Below are 12,531 nucleotides of genomic sequence, written 5' to 3' on the forward strand. Positions count from 1 at the left end.
GTACTATGGACATAAAACAGACAGTTGATAGAAATGGATGGCATTTGGTTCATTAACTTAGCATGAAGTTTTTAACGTTCAGGTTAATTCATCACTTTCCACATTAAGTCCCCATGCAAAGCGGTTTTGATTTTGTCCTGCTTAAAATACTGATATTTTTTTTCTGCTGTAGGGCAGAAGACATTTCCAAGTTAAATGTTCTGAAAATGTAAAGTAACTTCAAAAATTGTTTTTTGTTCTCACTTGAATTCCTACAGCTCTTACCGTGCACATAATTCAAAACACTGCAGAACTGTTAAATGACTTAAAAGAATAAAATTTTCTAAGTTTTAACATAACAATCTCTAAAAAAGCGTTCTTTCTATTACAGAAATGCACATGAAAATCACAGATTGATCTCTGAATGCAGAAGCAAACATGATGTGCATTCCAGAGTTCCTGGGTAACCAGGTAAAGCAGATATCAAAAACATAACTAGTTTTGCAATCACACACCAAATTCAAGAAATCTTAGAACAAGCAACGGTAAGGATGGTACACATCACTAGATGGGTCTCAAGCGTCTCTCTTCCTGTGGTCAGCCACACGACACAACAACGACAATGGCATTCTAGCAGCGCTCACTAACCACAGCCAGTTTATTGTAAAGGTCAGTCCCTCCAGGGAAGAACTGTCTAGGGCAAAATCTGGTATCTCTGTCAACATTTAACTGAGTTAAACCTACACGTTGCAACACTAAACACTAAGTATGAGCTGTATTCCTTTCAGCACCCATGAACATTTAAAATCCAATGAGAAGCATGTGACCTAACACCTTTTCAACATTGCACCGTGTAATATAGGATTTCCTCTGGCCTGAAAAACCTTCCCTACTGCTGACTTATGAAAACATTTTCTTTCCAGCTGATCACTTGCATGCTCTCGATTCAGCTGCAATAACTTCTAACAGTGTCAGTTCTGCAGAGTCAGAACCTAATTCTACATCCTTTTTCCCTTAGGGATTTATTTCTTTCTCCCTAATATACATAAAGGCTGAGTCCCGCACAAATTCTCGAAGAGTTAGCTTCATTAAAACCCAGTTCGTTGTTCACAGATAATGGCCAGCAGGAAAGACCTCAGTCTGATGAGAAAGAGAAATCAAGTTTCTGAAAATCTCTCCTTCAAATTACTGACAAATCAGAGAATAACTATGCTAGCCTGACTGGGACAGTTATGAATATTTCAGCACTGTATTATATTGTATTTCACTGTTCATATTTCTTTAAAAATCCTAGTATTTGGCTGCAAAACTGTTTCTTGCTTCAGTTTCTCCTCCAATAATTATTTTTTCCCCCAAATGTGTTTTTTTAAAAAAAAAAAAGTCTTTGAAAGATTACAATATTAAACTTTGTTCACCAAGCAGTTGGTGGTTTTCTTCAAATTTGCCAAACTACACGTAAGATCGCTAATACTAATTTGGTTTTGCAGTTCTTTTCAAAATACTCCAGCCTGAAGAAACTCACTTAAACTACGCACATTACACACATGGTCTCAGTCCTAACTAGTTTGCCTTGCAGAGAATAATGCTCTTCTTGGGTTATTTCATTCTTCTGTCCCATTTGACTTTGAGAGCTATTAAGAACAGCCCTTGCAAGACAGAAAAGACAACAGGGTTAAGCCTTCATGCAATCTTAACAAAAACAGATGCTTTTCTACTACAAAAGTTCAACATGTGCCAAACCAACGATTACCTAAGAAGATCAAGTTTGGCAACAGGATCCAAAAGAAAAGCCTTTAAAGAGACAGAGACAGGACAGTAAAGAAGTTTCTTTAAAATAAAATAAAAAATAAAATAATAATAATAATAAAAAAAGCAGGACCCTCTAAACTTTTTGAATGATTTCAAGAAACATTGCATATCCCACTCTTCAGTAGTTGGACAAAAAGTGGCTGAGAAATACTAGCATTTTGGTAAGCAGCTGCCCTACAAAATCATTATTTAAGTGTAATTGTAACTGTAAACCCTACCAGTAAAGCTAATAACTATACGCACTCATTTAGAGTTACTGGTTGACAAGGAGCCAGTCACATGGGAATACACATACAGGCTTTCCTATAACACTTTCTGGATCAGCTCTTGAAGAACATCAATCTCATAACCCTCCTATTGTGAACACAGGAAATACCCACCAGCAATGTCTGCTATGGGATTATTACTTATTTTTTTTTAAACAAAGCACAGAAACATTAAAGATGTACCATATGTATGGGTCAAAAGCGAGTTTCTTCCCTCCTCACAGCAGTAAAAGAAGGGTAAAAAGCACAGATCACAACATAAGAGCCAAGTTATTATCAAGACAAGACTTAAACAAGAGGACTGAGGTGTGACTTGGATGAAGATTTAGAATTTAACTCCTCTAAGTCCAAAGAGCCGTGATAGCTCAAGCTCTGCTACACAACCACAACTGAAAGACCCAAGTTCTTCCCAGAAAGAACACTGCAGCTACACAAATCATTTGGATTTTTAATACTTCTGAAACAAATGCAACTGTATTTTTGAATGAATTGTTCTGAAAATGGTTCCTTGTGTTGAACTACAGTTAAAACTAAATTAGTACTGATGCAAACCAAAGTAGTAATTCAGACCAGTAGCTTTCTTAAAGCCATTATTGTTCTTTTTGTAGTCTTCAATTAACAGGGACAAAACAATCAAGTAATACCATTTTATGCATGTCAACAAGTTACAGTGCATATCTTCCTATTCTGGTACTCCAAGATGTTCCAGCCCACACTGAATTTCATGATGAAAGTTACATGTATGCCATCTTTTTTTTTCACTGCAATGCTGTTTAATAATTTTAGAGGGTGAACTTGCTTAATGAAAAGTCATTTCTGATATTTAGCCTAATGCATTTGCTCTCTAAATTCTGAACGACCATGCAGGTCTGTATAGAGGAGGAGTCCAGACTGGAGTGTTTTCTTCCTAGGTTAAGTTTTCCTATTTTATTATGTACCTTACTTCCAGTGCATATGAATGAACTAGAATCTCAGAGCCATCGTGTTTGATTAGCAGCAGGGAAAAAATAAATAAATACACAACCAAAAGATGAAGAAAAGAGGCTTCAACAATTAATACTGATATGGACCAGTGCTGCATCAGTGATTTCCCAATGTAAATTACATCAGTGGAGAAAAAAAAAAAAAGCCCCAAACCACCCTTGTATTATACATTTAAAAACAGTGATAAATCTCAGACCTTTTATACATTTACGTTTTTGAAGTTAAATTGCAATAATGACTACTGAGCTAACAGTAATAATCACACTGGTCCAGTCACTGGAGCACTGCATTAAAGTCTTCATCGAGATATTGTTAAATACAAATTTTGACCTCACAGAAACTGCTTGTTAGAGTGTACAATTTAAAGTTATTTCTTAAAAACCAAGAGTCCTGAGGGTTGGAATGAAGTTTTACTTGCATGTTACATTACAAAAGTGGAATTAATTTAGGTGGTTAAGTACATAAAAACTTTCTAATTTAGTGGTGTGGTACCAAAACAGCTCTGGCACACAGTAATTGCTTTCATTCAGTATCCAATTTTGCTTACTTTGACATCCATAGTAACAGTGACAAGTGATTAAGGATGAGCTTCTCCCACCCTTGCTTTGAGTAGAGCCTTTGGGTCCATCTAGTCAAACAGCTTCCACAGCACCACGTCAAGGTGGTGTTTTTTGGTCAAGGGTGTTTTTTGGGACCGGCACTGCATGCCTGCAGAAGTCAGTCACAATAACACTGTTTTTTGGTCTGTATAGCTTATTTCATTTTAAAGCCTGAAATAAATTCCACCGGGGAAAGTTTGGCTGGAATGAACTACTTCCACACTAACCACCCTTCCCAGGGAAGAGCAGAGCTATGCCGAGAGGACTGCACAACCCTGAAACGACAGGTTAGCCTTACTATGTGCTGCCCAATGGGCTCCGTTCAACAGGAGCACTGGCAAAGAGCAGGTGATACAATGTGTAGCTGGCTCTTACTGCTCTCAATAGAAGCTCCGTGCCTGGAAGACTTCCATGTTTACCGCACTCTGTTTAGTGTTGACGTGGGCGTTACTCATAAGCATTCTCAGACTACTGGAGACAAGGATCAGAGTTAAAGATCAAGTCTAACAGCAGCACAGAAGGGGACAGCTAGCATTTCAGAGAGTAAAGTGAAACAGGTACCGAGGCCTGAACGCGTGGCAGATCCTTTCTACCTACCTACCAAGCACAGGTACCGAGCTCCTTTGCAAAATCACATTTTCCGTAATTTGCAGAAATGCCAGTTTGGTCATACGGTGCATTTACTCGCAATTTTTTATCGAAACCTTGTGGGCCACTGCACCAGGCATTTCCACACTGTTGCATCAGATGATGTAGTAGTAAGCTTACTGGTAAGGAGAAAAAACACAATGTGCTAAATGAACTGTACCGGTAGGAATTCAATTTATACTGTAATCGCTGAACTAAGGAGCCAATATCACAAAATAAGCATCATCAATTCTACTAAGTACCGATTGCAGAGTTACTACGCAACCAACTCCATATCTTGTTTGTGCTACCTTCTTTGCATTCCTGGCTCCTCTCCACATTACCATCATAAACTGATTACAGCACAGCTTATTTTGAATTCTCTATAGTAACTGTCGCTCATTACACTTCCTCTTTACATTGCCTAACATCTCCTACACACCTGTTTCTCCATTTTTCCCCTCTGTGCACAGCATACCAATCTGTTGCCCGAGAGGTGCTAGAAATCTTGACGGACATAAAACTAATCCAAAACAAAACATTAGTAACAAAGACTAAGCCAGGCTGTATGCAAGGGCAATCAATCCTCTCTCATCAGGAAGTTGTAGTGCAGTATTACTTAGCTGAAACCACACTTCTTCCCTACTTGCTTCCACTCCTAAATCCAGCACTGCTTTCTCTTCAGATTTTTTTGCTCTTGTGCAGGGCTTCTAAGACTCAGCCATATAAGCCAAATGCTCTGATTGTTGGGTTCGTGGCTACCAAAGAGATCTGACAAATAGGTGTGACCACCAACAAAGCCTTGGTTGGTAGGTGCTCACTCCCACTCCCAAAAGTTGAGAAAACATAAGAAGCAAACCAAGATTTAACAACTCCCTGGGCTGTCTGCAAACCAAAACTGGAAGTTTCAGATTCTGCAGACAGTAAAACCTAGCAGTAACATTTTAGACCTACCACCCCAAGAGCTGATTTTCTTGAACACCGCATCAGGCAGACTAATAACATATAGCCATTCTTCCCTCCTTAATAATTCATACAACATTTTGCAGAACTTTCAGTGGAGTTGCGGTAATTAGACCGACTCTCTATTTTCTTGGTTCCTTACATCCATTCTTCATAAGGTAGGAAGGAGACTTAAAACAGTCGTCCCATAATTGTGCGTGTGATGTGGGTAGGCCGTAATATATTCACTAGAAAGCTGTCACTAGCATACCGAACTACCTTGTTCACTTAAAATAGATCTCAATTTAGATGCAAAGTAATTTCAATAGCTTGGAGCCATCAGAAGTTTGCTGGAAGTTGGCTGTAAGCGCTCTCCAGGGGGTGGGAAGCTCCCTGCCCAGAACACAACAGGTCCACTACATCCTATAGCACTGGCTTGGTTGGCAAAACAAACAAATCCGATCACCGAGTTACATGACTTTTCTCATACAATTATTTCTTCTTCAATTGTGAAGCCGCGGGGAAAACAATGCTGTTGGCAATCAGCCGAAATGTTTGCCTGGACAACTTCTGACGTAACCAGACACCGTACCTACATTACTCTTTGATACCAAGGAGCGGGCTACATCAGTTTCTAAGGCGGCAACATCCTTTGCTTCAGCAGTTCTACCTTCCAAGTCAGACGCACTTGAAATTTAACAGGGGCAAAGGCTCATCTCAGACAGAACACTCCTGCTTCAGGGCAGCCCCTTAAAAAAAGTCACTGCAGGGGTGTCAGAGGATGGCTTAGCGCCAGTTAAGAGCAGAACTGTTCTTATGGATGGGTGTCTGAATACAGGGGAGACTCAGGTCACTGCAAGGCCTATAACAACGCTTATTTAACAGTCTCATATTCCCCTTTAGTTGCTTTTAGCCAGCACTGCCTTATCTGCAGAGCCACATCTCTCACCATCCTGACTCCACCTTCTCCCCCAGACAACCAATTTCTATGGATTATGTATATAAAGAGAACATGCCCACAGGTAACAGATTACAACAAATGCATGGCAAGCCCACATTCTAGCTTTCTCCTCTGTGGCTAGAGACACTCTCCTTAAGGTTTAGGAAAACAAGAAAGACCTTATTTGAACAGTGCCAAAGCGCAAGCAACTCTTAGAATACTGATTTCATCCTAAAAGAGTTGTATCTTCCCCTCCTCAAATTTAGAGGAACATGGCAAAGCGAAGACTGAGATGAAGGAATTTGTATTAGTAAAGGCGCACGGTCACTATTTAATGTCACAGCATATTTAGCCCCACCATTGACTTCTCATGCAGAGTACTGAGGGCTTTTTTTGACTGTTTTGTGCAACAGCACACCTCTTTCATTTTCATGGAGGGGGATAAAAGGCAAACATCACCAACACTAGCAACCCCTGTAACTTCTGCCATTAGGTGTCGTGTAATTCCTCTGCCACCTATTAGGAACACATGCAACTTCCCAGGGTTTTGGTGTTGGGGTGCGTGCTATTAGGTCAATTAGGCTGAAAAGAAGAAACGTGATTTTTAAAGAAGAATCGCTATTATTTGTGCTAATAACTACAGGAACATCAGTACCTTCTCCAAGTCCACGCAGCTCCCCTCTTTCCCCAAAAAGCCTGAAAGTTGACCGAAAATGATGAAGAGCCGCTGCTGAGCTTGTTTTCTTCTTTTTTTCTTTTTTTTTTTTTTTTCTGCAGACCTTTCCATAACCTACCCACCCACCTCACCAGCAGCCAACCGTACCGCTCCCAGCCGGGGGACCGCGAGGCTGGGCGCTGCAGCACGCAGAGGCTGAGCACTCGGGGGTCGCTTCCAGCCCACTGCCCTCCTACCAGAAGCACCCAGGGGTGCTCGGCGGCGGGCACCCAGCTGGGGCAGGGGGGCTCAGGCGGTGCCTGGCCCGTTCGCCCTACGAGGAGGGAAGGAGCCGGGGCCGGGGGCTGCTACCGGAGCCCCCCCCCTCTCGCGGCTCGCCCAGCCGCGGCAGCACCCAAGGGTGCTCCTACGCGGGGGGCCCACCGAGCCTTTTGTCCGCCATGGGGGAGGGTGGGGGTGGCCCACCGGAGCCAACCCAGCCCTCTCCCTCTCCCTCGATGCGCTCGCGACGCCCCCCCCATGTCGCGACACGTTCCCGAGTCACAACAATCCCCCGGGTATCGCGACACCCCGCCCGCGTCGCGACACCCCCCGGGTGCTCCCGCCCGTCCCCGGGGTGTCTGGGAGGGGCGGGAGGCCGGGGCGGGTGTCGCGGTGGTGCCGTGCCCCGCTCCCCCTCCCGGCCCCGCTCCCGGTCCCGGTCTCCCCTCACCTGCGGCGGCGGCGGCGGCGGCGCGGGGCGAGCTCCGGGGCCCGCGGGGCGAGCGGGCGGGGCGGGACGCGAGGGGCGGGGCTACCGGGAGCCCTGGCCACGCCCCCCGGCCGCCGGGCGGAACCCGCTTCCGGGAGGGAGGGGGGAGCCGGTTCCGCCGGGGCGCGGCCCTGTCATGGCGGCCTGAGGGGGCGGTGGGGGACAGCGGGTGGAGCCGTGCCCCTCAGCGCCGAGGGGACAGCTGGAGGGAACGCGAAGCACCGGGGGTGATAGATTATGGGGTTTCTACTAGCTGGATCGGTGCATGAAGGGCTTAGGGCTGCCAAATAAACCAGGGAGAGAGGAGGGCTTCCACATAACAATAACTCAACTAACAACAGCAACCCCTCAGTAAACTGCGTCCTCCACCATTAAATCGGTGACTGGAGTGGGAGCTTTGTGTAAACGCAGGGTGATCATATGAACATAATGTAAGTGATGCAATGTCACCTAAGCACAATACACAAAATGAGTGCTCAGCGTCTATTTTTGGTTTACAGGCTGTAGCCACTACAACGTTCACCTCACTGAATACCTGTGGCAATTGGCATTGAAGCCAGCTGACTTTTTTTTCAAAACATTGATAAAAATGAGGGGAGAATGTGATCAGGGCTACACAAACTGTCTTGACTGCATCCCCCCTCCTCGCGATTCCTTGGCAGCACCTTGTTTCCAGGTCTGGAAGCTCCAGTTTTTATCACCTCCGCTGGAAACCTTCCACCTCTACATAATGCCACCTTTGTGTGCAATCTGCCAAGCAGGTGCACTTAAAAACCTTCTTTGTTGTCCTTTGTGCTCAGCTTTCTGTGAGTTCTAACATCTTAAACATTTAGCCTGTGTTAGGCCATCTCCCTCTAGGATTTAGTTTCTTTGGCCTCGTGTTTCAGTATGAGCTAATTTTTGCATACTCCACAGAGTCGGAGAAACTGTTGGCAATAAAAGAGCAATCCAGATGCGGTTCTTTCCAATTTATTACCAGAATACGTTCATTTACGCAAAGAAATGTTGGATCCTGTTAACTGGAGAAGAAAAAAAAAAAAAAAAAAAAAAAAAAGTAAGCTGATAATACCAAATCAACACAACAGCCAAAACGAGACACAAAACATTTTTGATATTTCACCACGGGGGAAAATCTGCATGCTAGCTACACTTAGTCTTTTAATGAAAGCATAAAAATGTTGGAAGAGTGGTAGCATGACTCTGTACACATACTGACTCAGTGGGCTTCATGGAATCTTGGTCCAAATTCAGCATCTCTTCTAGTACTTATACGCTGTATTAATTTAATTCCTAATACACATTGCAGAACACTTTCTTTGGAAGAGCGGCTGAGTCATAGTTCTGGTGTCATTAATACTGTGGTCTGCAGCTGTTTAATACTTCCAAGTGTCCAGAGACACCAAGATCAGGATGTTAAATTTGCCTCCAGTGATTATTTCCCATCTTCAGAATCCACATTCAACCATGCCCCGAAATCACACAGCTTTAAAGATGCTTAATCGTGGAAAAGGCATCTCTGGTGAATGACAACATGCATGTGCACTCCTATTCTCCCTTTCTTGTTCCCTTCATCTTTTATTGTCTAGTAATTGTATCCTTTACCTCCACCTTGTGTGGAGGAAAAGGAAACCCTGTTGCTAAAATCAACCAAGTCTTTCTATTGATTTTAACAGCAGTTTGGATGATAATTAAAAAAATATCAAATACATTCTTTTGGTCACTAGTGTTAATGGTTCAGGTTGGCAGTGCACCTCTGAAACTAAGCTCTGGATTGTCCTGCTTTACTCTGATTTGGTTTGGATCGAAGAATGCCCTGGAACACACACACTGGATTTGTTTAGGATGAGACACTAAGACTAAGACGTACTGCAGGAGTGTGCTTCCACCATTAATAGACATTCTGTCCACAGGACCAGACCGGAGCTGGTCGAGTTGGACCAAAATCATCTCCTCCCCGTAATACATACAGTATGGCTGTCAGGTCCTCAATGCCAACTGTTTCTAACCAACTACCAACTTGGAAGGAGCATATCTACAAAGTTGGTAGATATGCTCCTTCTGCACTACACTGCTTGGTAGCATAGGCATAGCTTTTGTCCTTTTGATCTCCCTTTAGAGCTATCTTATTTGAGATAACAAATGTCATTTTATTCTGATTTTCTTTTTTTTTTTTTTTTCTTCTGTGGTCCAAGCTGCGTATTGTAATGCAATAAAAAACAATTTATAGCAAAATCCTCATTATGCGTAAAATGTCCCCTGGCACCTTGCCTAAACCAAGTGGAAAAAAATGAGCTCTTTAACCCCAAACTAGCATAAATATTTCCATGGAAATGCATTACATGAATATTTCCCATTCAGTTGCTAGCAAGTGGCCTTAGTGAAAGCATCTCTACAGCACCCATGACATTTTAGGGCGTTATTCTGGCTTTTCAGTGTTACAGAGCAATTGGAATGTCAGAGGAGAGTGCCTTTTGCTACTAATCCTCTTCATTGACTGCACAGGGTTGGGCAGCCCAAGGTAAATGCAAGTCTGAATAACTCAGTGCTCTCTGGTATTTAAATGCTACAGCGGGCACCTAAAACCCTACAGAGGATGTAGCAGGCACTTGCTGTGTGGCCCTAAGGATATATGAATTATTATTATTTTTTTTTAATGTATTAGTGTATGTGCCAGCACAGCTCTACACGAGAAATACTTGCATAGAAAAATTACAAAGTGTAATTAAGCAGAGATTTAATTAATTAGATGCTACTAGTATTCATTAGATATCATAATAAACTAAGAAATCAACTGATGCAAGAATTTCAATTATTTTAAAAAGCTGAAGATACGATGGAATATGCAAAACAAGCCCAAATCTTTGGGGAAAAAAAAAATAAAAATTGATGTGCAACTTCCTTATCCAGAGAACAAATTTAAAAGCAAAACATACTTGTTTTCTTTATGCTAGCATACATTTTATAGCACACAATATATATCTAAAGTATACATAATTTAACACTGTAATTTTATCTTAGATTACTGTTGACATGAATCATGGCCTTTAGAAAAGGCAGTCTTTACCACCTTACCACACATAAAATGTTTGTTCTTCATTCAGAATCTCAATAAATCTTCCAAGGTGAGAGAGACTTCATTTTTTGAAGGGACAAAATAGAAAGGGAACAAAACCACTTACTTGTTTTCGAGGACTCCCACCCTCCAAATGCAGTGCAGGATCGATTAGCCTGGCATCTGCTGTGCCTGTGGGTGTGTAGGCCTTTGTGTTGTGAAGTATTCCTGAGCTGAAATCAATACAGGGTTAGTACGATTTCTTGGTATTACGGGTAAGTTCTTCTCTTTTATGCTGGCTGCACAACCGTATTAGAATTTATTATACATTTTATTACCAATGCATAAGGATGTGTGAAATGTATTTGTGATTTAATGGAGTTTCTCAGTAGCAGGACCGAAGAATAGAAACCACCAGGCTCAAATCCAGCATGTATTCTGGAGAGAATCACCCACCAACAAAAGGAAAGAGCTAGAAACTTTCACTTGGCACCATCTTGTACCAGTTATGAGGAAGTAAGTAAGTCACAATGAGTAAAGAGTATGGCAAACTATTGCTTGATTAATTATACACATACTCCTAGGTCCCAACTATATACCTCTGTGTGCTTTTGTGTTTGTGTAAGGGTTGACAGGCTTTAGTAACTTACTGTACTTATGGTACATAACTGGCATGCTCAAGTGCAGACTTGGTACATAGCTTCCACTTTACACAAGGGAGGGCAATAGCTGCTTTGAGGGGATGGTACATGTACCAGGGGGTTGAGCATCCCTCTGAGTGTGTCTGTTTCTCTCCAAAAACCAGCAGGATAATGTGACATGACCAAGTTTATTGTGGTGCCTGTTGCTACGCAGAACAACTGCAGGTCTTAGTGGACAATTTACTGGATTGGGATTCAAGTAATTTTCATTCTCATCTCATGTTGTCATTAGTCTGCTCTGATTTTGGACAGTCTACTCTAACCATTTCCCATCCCAACTTTCACCTGCCTTCTGTATGTAGATGGTTGAACTCTATGATGTGGGAAAAGGCTTCTATGCTTTCACTGCATGTGCAACCCAGAGAATATTTTTATGATGTGTACAGATAAACATCAGCTACTACCAAAATGAAGCAATCCAGTCCAGATTCTGAACACTACAAATGAACACATACACACAAGGAGTTTGTGTGGGCAGTTGCTCCTACTACTCTTGCTCAATGCAAGGACATCTTAATGTCACCTGATTGAGGAGCTTCCAATCATCAGTGACCGCCTCCAAACCTGTCACACACATCCCCCTACACTTGCGAACAGTTATGTACTCCCTAAAAACAAGATAGTGGGATTACTGTAATAAACAGCTGGGTAATGACATATTTGCATTTGCTTAGCTCTGGTAGCTTTACAAATTCATTTTTCTCTGTACTCCATCTGGGCTAGTCATGGCACTTAGCACTCACAACTTTCTTACCAACTGGAAAAGTTTATCATAGAATCACGGAATGGTTAATGTTGGAAGGGACCTCTGGAGATCATCTGGTCCAAGCCCCCTGCTCAGAGTCACCTAGAGCACATTGCACAGGATTGCATCCAGGAGGGTTTTGAGTATTTCCAGAGAAGGAGACTGTGGTGTAAATGCCTGAAGTAACTAGGAAAATAAAACTAACATTCACATTTTTAAGGAAAAGGTACAGCATTGAAGAGGCTTTCAGGGTAGGGCATAACTGCTTTATCTGAGCGTTCCCTAGGCTCCCAGCCTTAGATGCTATCGCGCTGGGGAAACTTGGTGTGCTAGCTCTAAGGAACAGCACGGAGCATAGAGTGGAGTGGAGACACCACGGCTAGGCTCTGTAATCAGATGGGACCTCGATTGTTCTTGTGCACAAAGCTGCACTTTTTGCCACCCTAAGCCAAAGACCTGT

At 42.6% G+C, this 12,531-nt stretch overlaps 1 protein-coding gene across 2 annotated transcripts in view; it reads right to left on the reverse strand.

The window, feature by feature from the left end:
* The window catches only part of RALA (RAS like proto-oncogene A), a 28,234-nt gene extending 20,633 nt beyond the window's left edge, over positions 1–7,601 (reverse strand). Inside the window, exon 1 of one of the 2 annotated variants that reach the window (XM_082753297.1) lies at positions 7,535–7,601. The gene's annotated coding sequence lies outside the window, so the exon portion shown is untranslated. The remainder of the gene's footprint in view (positions 1–7,534) is intronic. The other variant, XM_082753296.1, reaches the window with a different exon arrangement.
* Between the last annotated feature and the right edge of the window lie 4,930 nt (positions 7,602–12,531).

This window comes from Aythya marila (assembly GCF_965140915.1).
Source record: "Aythya marila genome assembly, chromosome: 2".
In the NCBI taxonomy this organism is placed as follows: domain Eukaryota; kingdom Metazoa; phylum Chordata; class Aves; order Anseriformes; family Anatidae; genus Aythya; species Aythya marila.